Genomic DNA, 8,522 nt, shown 5'->3' on the forward strand with positions numbered 1-8,522 from the left:
TACTGCGTCCCCGAGTCACGCTGAAAATAAATAGAAACCTCGCCTGTGAAACATCGCACCCATGTCTGGACGAACAATACAGGCTCGCATATCGTGCCTGAAATTCGTGTCAAGCACGTGGTTTCACGTCGGCAACAACGGCTCTCTCTCTGCGGTTAAGAACCGATACAGCGTATCTGTGGCTGCAACGTTGACAGATTAAAACTTGCGAAAGCGAAAAAAAAAAAAAAAACGTTATATTAGAGCGCCATAGCTGCTGCTGTAACTCAAAGGCGGATCTAAGCACCCCGCCTGCTTTTAAGTTTCTTGAAATCATCACTGCCAAGCCTGCAGAGCGTAACCACCCCCTTCTCCCGGTCAAACTCCAACGCCCCTACCCCGAGAAGTCCAAATTCACACCTCCAATAGCTTCCGAAATTTAAAAAGAAATATCATTCTCAGTTGCATCACACGAGGTTGCTGCAACAGGTATAGGTTGGAGAAAGAAATATTGTAGAACACAGAAAAACGGTAGCGACCGGGCCAGCCGTCGTCTACTACTTTCGGTTATTTGGCCACCGAGTCTACTGGAGTCCTTTCCCCAGTTTCCGTGTCTTGTAGGTTTTTTGTTCTCCGTGTTACCTTTCTGTGTCTGCGCCTCGTCTGGGAACTGGTTCTTCTCCTTTCGAGATTTTCTCTGTCTCCGCTGATCGCGTTGGCCTAGAAATGGGGGCTGGTTCTGTGGCTTTAGCGGGACGACCGTCGGCGAACGGCTTCTCTGGCTCTGGAAGGGGAACGGAGTCACCGCCGAGTCTGCAGTGCTCGCTCGCTTGGCGCATTCTGTTGGAACGTTGTCCGCATGTCTGGCTGGCCTGCCGGACGGCCTTGTCGATGGCGACATTCGCTTCGCAGTTTTTACAGTCATTTAAGTGAAATGCGAACGCTAAAATATGAACTGGACCAGGCAAAATTTAAAAAGGCGGTTCGTGGAGGTCCAATAATTGCACACTGTTGGTATGTCTGGCTGGAAAGCCACATATCCCAACTTTGTTGCCGTAATCAAGCGACGCGTCAATTTGATCGCGTAGAGAGAAATCGCGCTATTTGTGTGTTCATATTTTTGTGTTCTCATTTAATTTGTCAATGATTGACTGTACATATCTACTTACCGGCGGTTGTCGATGTCCTTCCGTCCACGGGTCGCGTTTACGCGAGCAAAAAATTCGTCCCCAGTTTCTCTGGAATGGTCTGGAGCTCGCAATAATTTTGGTATCTTGGAAGAAAATTATACTGAAAATGACCGCTAAGACGATCATTAAACTACACCGAGTTACATTTACTTCTCATTATTGGTCCACAGTGACGCTAAAAACGTTACAAAATTCCCGTCTTCTGTGAGTACATGGCCGTCTACGGAGGGAGTAAGGTTGCAGGAAACTGCTCCAACTCTTGTTTTATCGAGACTATCCCGAAACAAATTATATGGGAATCAATCTAAGATTACTTCTAAGGAATTTATGTGCAAGTTTTTTTTATTCAGTTAATCTAGTAAGTCACCATACATAACTCAATATACCGCATTTACTCGATTTCTCGGTACGGATGAACTCCACAATTGGCGTGCCTTTGAGCTGCAGATTTGATGGGAATGGGTGTCGTGTGGCTGTTTGTAAGGGTATCAGGTCGCGGATTCGATTATCAACCGCAGTGGCGTTTTTCGTTGTCTGTGCTGCAATATAAAGCAAAAAAAAATTTTGTTAGGAGTACTGTCCATTCAGAGGCTCAGTTACAGGTCCCGAAGCTGGGCTTTAAAATTTAAGTTCAGCCAAACTTTATTTTCGCGTGATCTATCTTTTTTTTTTTTTTTTTTCCTTTTCATGTGCAGCTTTCCCGCTCATGGCAGTCCTTTCAACAGTGATTACTCTGGAGTTATTTAGCAAAATGTAACTTTTTTTTTTTTTTGCGCAGCTAATATTGGGGGTGAAAACTTGCTTTGTGCATAGTTTCAAGTCTCGCACGTTGCGCGACTAGGTTCCTATAGAAATGCATGGGGAGTAAGATTTGACAGCGAATTACGCACAAAATATTCAGAATCCTAAACAGTTATTTTAGTTTTTTGCCTCTTCTTCACGTTGGCTTCTTGCTCTATGCCAAATATGACTCACCTGAAGTGGTTTTGCTAGGTTCCTGGAAGGTCGGAATTTTGAGTGAGAAAGCTAGGTATGGTCATAAATTTTTAGAACTACACGCTTGCAAAATGAACTCCAGACCGTGCAACGTTGGTAGGAACATATCGCCTCGGATTGCAGTGAATGTAGCAAACCACCTGGTGTTACAAACGCCGCTTTAAACCCCATTGAACCCAGCTTCCGTTTGAGCGCCTGGCGAAACATTGGCAATCGCCCGTAATAAAATATCCCTTCTTTGTTTGTCATTTCTTTCAATGGAAATTTATTACCACGCGGCCTAAAATTCCGACCGTGAATTTCAGCGGCTCGTGTACAATGACAGATGCCGAGAAATTTAGCAGACAGCCTTCAGACGGCTTTCAATTAGTGGCGTGCGCTATAGCTGCGGTTTTGTCCATCTGACATTCTATAATTTAACATTTAAAACTCTTGCATGGGGGAATCGATTATTTTTAGGAATAAAACCAAAACCTTTAAGAGGCCGTTGGTTCTGCAGAGCTGCGCAATAGATACGTAAACGGTGTCTAAGTGAACGGTGCTCTTGTTCTAAAGCGAAACTTCATAAGCCTAGCCGTAAGTGAACATCCGGTGGTCCGGTGTGCACAGAAAACTCCTCCGGTGCAACACCATGCGTATGAGCGAAAAAACTAGATTGGCCTCTCTAGAGGAGCTACAATTAATAAGAGGAAGATTGGCCTTTTTTTTTTCGTTTCTTTTCGCAGCGCGCCGCTTGGTTTCAAATGAACCTCCTCTTCGGCTTCGTATCGTCAAGTGTAACGACATGCTCCAAAGTGCGCTGGTTAGATCTTAACAGGCGCCAGCGCACGTGTCCTGTGTAAACTGCGCGAGAACTTGGCAGAATCTGAATTACTGTTTGATCACGCGGTAAAAAAAAAAAAAAAAGTGACTTCATTTTTCTAGTTCCGGACTGTGCATAGATGGGTGTCTATCTAGTAGCTTCTTTTCGTAACTTTGGCTGTAAATTGAGCTCTGCGCTCCTGCCAAATGATGAAGTTAGGGATTTTATTTGTTGGACTAAAATGTAACGAGGCACAAATAAGAGTTCAGCAAATTTAGTTCATTGTATCTTCAATGTAATGCGCTTTACCCCGTGTTCGTACGGTCTTTCTTTTTGTCTACCAGTCGTGTTTTGTCTCCCAGACTGTTTCTTTTCTCCAGCATTAAACGTATGTTTTAAACTGGCAAAGTGCTTAGTAGAATCGTGCATACAGTAAAATAATTAGTGCAACTTTTTCGGCAACTTTACAGTAACTGTCTTAATTGTTTGCATGAAAACTTTCTGTGGACAAATTTTCTTCTTTGAAGAATATATATATATATATATATATATATATATATATATATATATATATATATATATATATATATATATATATATACCACAGAAATAAGGGTTGGCAGCCAAGTTTCTTGGCTTTTTTGGTTTTCTTGGCTGCCAACCCTTATTTCTGTGTTATTTCTACGAGCCCCTCATTTTCCTATTCTTATTCGCTATATATATATATATATATATATATATATATATATATATATATTTTCCTGGAATAACTATATGAGCTGAAGAGCTCTTTCTGTCATTTTGTGTTTCGTTCTCACTCACCTTACTGCGTCTTGAAACCCGAGCTTTTACAGCCCATGACTGACGTTTAGTACTCCTGTACGTGTCTAGACGTCTCAGCGGGAGCCTGTCGCGCTAATTTCTTTTACATTTCTTCTTATTTTTAATTTTATTTATTTATTTTTGCGCATGTAGAGCATCTGGCATATGCCGGGACGTTTCGTTTTGGCCGGCCGTACCGTTTTAAAACCATTTATTTATTTGTCGGTGCTCACCTAGCGAGGAAGCCAGCTCAGCACAGTCTGTGTACGAGTGTGAGATTAATTGAAATGCCAGTTTAACTTCTTTACACTCCGCGTAGAGCGAACTTGCATTATATATAGCAGCTGCCGCTGCGGCTGTGATTCCTGCTGGCGGCTTGACTATGCCACTTTGAGCAGTTGAGACGAATCAGCAGTCAGAAACTTAAGTTCCACGAACGACTCTGGCAAATCGGATTGATTGCGTTGGTGGAGAGATTGTATATATACACTTAATTGTTGGCATTGTTTCTAATGATTCGAGACCAGCTTCTGAAGCTTGATGTGATAAACTGTGCCTGTAAGCATTTCCTCTTTCTCGCGCTGAAATAAAGTGTCGCGTTTTCTACTAGTGTTTCTCAGTATTTCCGCATTTCCCTCTTGACTGTTCGTGTGTTCGCGCGGATTAAAGCACTGTAAGCTCGTTAAAACGAAGTCTTCGTGACTGTAAACTGGCTTGGTTGTGAAGGATACTTCGCGACTTCGATTAAGGCGGGATTGCGATTAAAGCGACTTCGTTTAACGAGTGTTGTGTATTTTGTTCGTCTTTCCCTCTTCATCACCCAGAGTCTCTACGAAAGCGTGCCCCCTTATCAGCCATAGACTCTTAGGTGAGCACTCTTAAAAACCACTCTTGCATGACTAGCCAGTCGTTTCGCAGGCATGCATGCTAGTGCGTATTCGCGTATGCATAAGGTCTTTCTTATGCGAGCGGAGGTGTCATTTCTTAAGGACAAAAGTCGTCTGAGGGCAGTTTGGCGAGAAATGGCAGGACATCGGTCGAAAAAAAAAACTGACCAATGATTGTCAAAGATAAAAATGTGGAGGACGAAATGTGCATCTTTCATTAGCACGTTGCCCTGACGGTAGTGCACACAGGTACAGACGTGTTATTTTGTTTCGCTGGAATATTTATTTCGGCTTCAGTCAGTCCCGCTAGTTCATACATTTACGCAGTGGCTCGTCGATCGCTGTTTCCGATCAATTTATTACCTTATTACATTTATTACCAATTTATTAACTCTATTACATTATGGTGAGAATTAGGAGGCTCAAAAGGAAGGCGGTTGATCTGTTCGCATAGTATAAATATAGCAGGAGAGTGGCGTTCCTCGCTACGCGTCGGCTGCGAGAATTTATATTCCAAGCAGTTGGCGTTCACAGAGGCGAGAGCAGCAGTCAGCAAGCTGATGGCCGTCGTGACTCGTTAATCATTATTCCATTCTTTATTACTCATTGCTACCCCTTTCAATGAATTTATTTTCCCACGCAAAGAAAAACAAGGAAAAGAACGAATGGGTTGCGAACAAAGCGAATGCACGCCGGCGGGCACCATGTCTGTGACAAGCGCTCTCTCCGGAGGCTATATATAATGCGTAATACGTTTTTACTCGGCGCAACAAGATAGCACCACTGAGAAAAATGTGGTGTAGAAAACATCACGCATGAACAAATGATCGGCAACTGGATTCTACAGATGTCTACACTATCAGTAAAATATAGTACCGTAAAGTTCCGAAAGAACGCCCATCCAAAATACGGAGATATCACGAGAAAAATACGGGATAGGCGATCTTTCGGGTCAGGTGCGTAAAACTAGAAAAAAGTGGCCGCACCGCCAACCAAAACTGTGAAGGTATATATATATATATATATATATAAAAAAAAAAAAAAACAGATGGGCGAACTTTCGGCTCAAGTGCCGAAAGGACAAATAAGTGACCGCATCAGCACATGTATAGATGATTCGCGTTTATTTTGTTCACTCATCGGAGCTAGAGCCATCGGTTTTAGGTGGTGGGTGATGTTTCGGGGGGTGGGCGTGCTCTCAGAACTTTACGGTAGTTACTACATGTCACCGAGTGCATTTGTTAATAATTGCACGTTATCAAATACAAATTGCCCTCGCTAGGGCAACCTAAATTATTTTATTGCAAAAAAAAAGTAATGGTCGAGTAAATGTAGGGGCAAATTTTTTCCTGTGTTAAAGAAGGCACGGTACGAGGCGTTTGGTAAAATATTCTTCATTCGTGCCCTAACCTGACCTACTTTCTTTTTGACGAACCGCTCTCTCGTATACGCTCAAACTTCGCATGAAGGGCGATCGTGTTGGTCTAGCCGGTTTAAAAATACGATCAGGGAGACCGCGAGTTGTCGCCTTTGGCTGCACAATCTTCATAGTCGGCTTTTAGCCGTCTGCGCATAGCGGATACGCGGATCCGTCTGCGCTTGTGCTTATGGCTGAAAACTGGTTGTTGTGGAATTGCGAAATAACCAGGCGGTTGCCATCGTTTATGCTGCATGGCACAAGATATATTTACTGCGCTCTTCGCTCTTTTTACTTGTTCATTTGGAAGAGACTGCTGAAAATGCTATCGCAGAGGAAGAAAAGGTGGCTATTGGCAGCTGCCTCCTAATATCATCATCATCATTGTAAAATAGCCGTTCCATTCCAGCATTAAAGATATCGCTCACGACCTACAATCCGCGCCTCGATTTCTTCAACAGAGAATCAACCCTGAGGTTAGTCCTTTCTCGTAGGTACAGTTCCTGCGTCCGGGAACCGGATCCGTCACCTCTAGAGAGTCTGGCAGTAGGAAGTTTAGGCTGATGCGGAACATTCAGAGTAATATTGTGTTTTCGTCGAAATATTTTTTGGCGTGCGTGCAGGACAAATTTTAAATGCGTAAGTATTTGTGTGCGAACTCCGCGAGGAAAACCGTCTCTCCGTCCGTAGCGCTTGATGGATCATACTTGCGGCGCTTACGACAACGCTGTTAATAAAAGGCCGTAAAGGCACCATGTTTTCACATAAGACCGCCAATATTATCTCCTGTTAAATGTCTCCGCAGCAGTGTATGCGTGCACAGCAGTGAAGCGACATTCAAGAGGCTCGCTGTATACACTGCCCATTAAAAAATTTGCTCCAATCCAAGGTGTGAAGGTGGTTGGACTGCGAAGCTCTAAACGACACCCACAACGATTACCCATGCGGCGTCACTTGAATTCACACGCGTGGCTCTACGAAGAGTGAAACCAGAGACTCTGCCGTTACCTGAAATTCGCGGGGACGGTTTCCCGAACGCAGTAGCGCCGAGAAAGAAAACGGAGAGGAATGACATCTCGCTCTTGTTTCATGTGTCGCCTCCAAAAAGCGCCTTTCCCCTCCGCAGACGCTGAATCCAAACCACCGTCCGTCTCCCCTGTCTCCTCGTGTAGGCGTAGCTTAGTTGGCAAGACGACGGGCTCTCGCCCCGCTTCCCTTCGGGCCCAGGTCCGGTCCCTGGTGATGCCAGGAGTTTGTGTAGCCTGGGTGTATCCAGTAGCCAGTAGTAGCCTGGGATGTTTCTTTATGTAGTAGCTTGGGAGTTTTCTGCTGACGCGGGCACGTAAATTTTCTTGGCTAACCGGTTAGAGATAAACTGCTTCGCAGTGAACAATCTGCTCCCTGCAATGCATTTTTGTGTAGTAGTGAATGAAATTTTAACATGGGCTTGCAATATAGAAGAGGGAGGGTCAATTCCCACTGAAGAATTTCCGCGATTTCTTTTTTTCGACCCGTGGCCGTACATTGCGCACTGATAAAATGAACCTCACGTAATTTCTGCTCAGTTTTCTTTTTTATTGCAGTGGGGCGGAAGGGGGGGGGGGTGGGGAGCGGGGGAAGGGGTATTCGCGTTTTGTGCGTTTTCGACAAATACACTTACAAGCTAATCGTAACTTTCTCTGTATCGTTCTATCACCGGTGACCGGATGCCGCGAGCGCTTCCAGAGCAGCGGCAGCATTTTCATGCTCAAATTGTAAGCGCTTGTGCACAAGCTGCTGCTGGCTCTTTGGTAGTAACGAAACAGGTGCTGCACATGTGCAGCACCTGACAAAGCTTATCTACTTAGCGTCACTCACACAAACCGTTTCAGCCCCGAGTTCACAGAGTGCTTAAAAAATGGCTGAATACGGACGGTCTTGTCTCTACCAAGCAGGTCATTCCTGGAAACTTGTCAGATTAATTTGTGGAGTGGCTGCATAACCTACAAACTACGCGTCAAAAGGTGCTCTAACTGCGGGCCCTGCTTAAAGGGGGGGGGGGGGGGGGATGCAAAGTGTCCCGCTCAAATGCCACCTTCGCACCCTGATTGACGCTATGACCTCGGGGCCGTGTTGAATTTAACATTAACCGGTACTCCGCGCGTCAACCCTTCCGGCTGGCGCATCATTTATTCGCTAGCAGCAAGGGAGTGAGGGGTCTCGTCAAGGGCACTGGCGGATGTTGCCGCACGTTTTCTACGGTTCTTATTTCTCTGCACTTTTTTTTTTTTTTTACACTCTGTTTGCGAGCGGCTCTCCGGACACCGAGGAATTCGCGTGGAGTGCATACATCGGTGCGCGAAGTGCTCGCGCGCGCGCATCGTTCTTAATAAAATCCTGGCCGCCTCGCACATTTTTCTCGTTTGCTCCGCCTTCTACAGGTTTCTTCT

This window comes from Haemaphysalis longicornis, unplaced genomic scaffold (genome assembly GCF_048455015.1).
Source record: "Haemaphysalis longicornis isolate Haplotype H1 unplaced genomic scaffold, Haemaphysalis longicornis Haplotype H1 scaffold_9, whole genome shotgun sequence".
Classification (NCBI taxonomy): Eukaryota; Metazoa; Arthropoda; class Arachnida; order Ixodida; family Ixodidae; genus Haemaphysalis; species Haemaphysalis longicornis.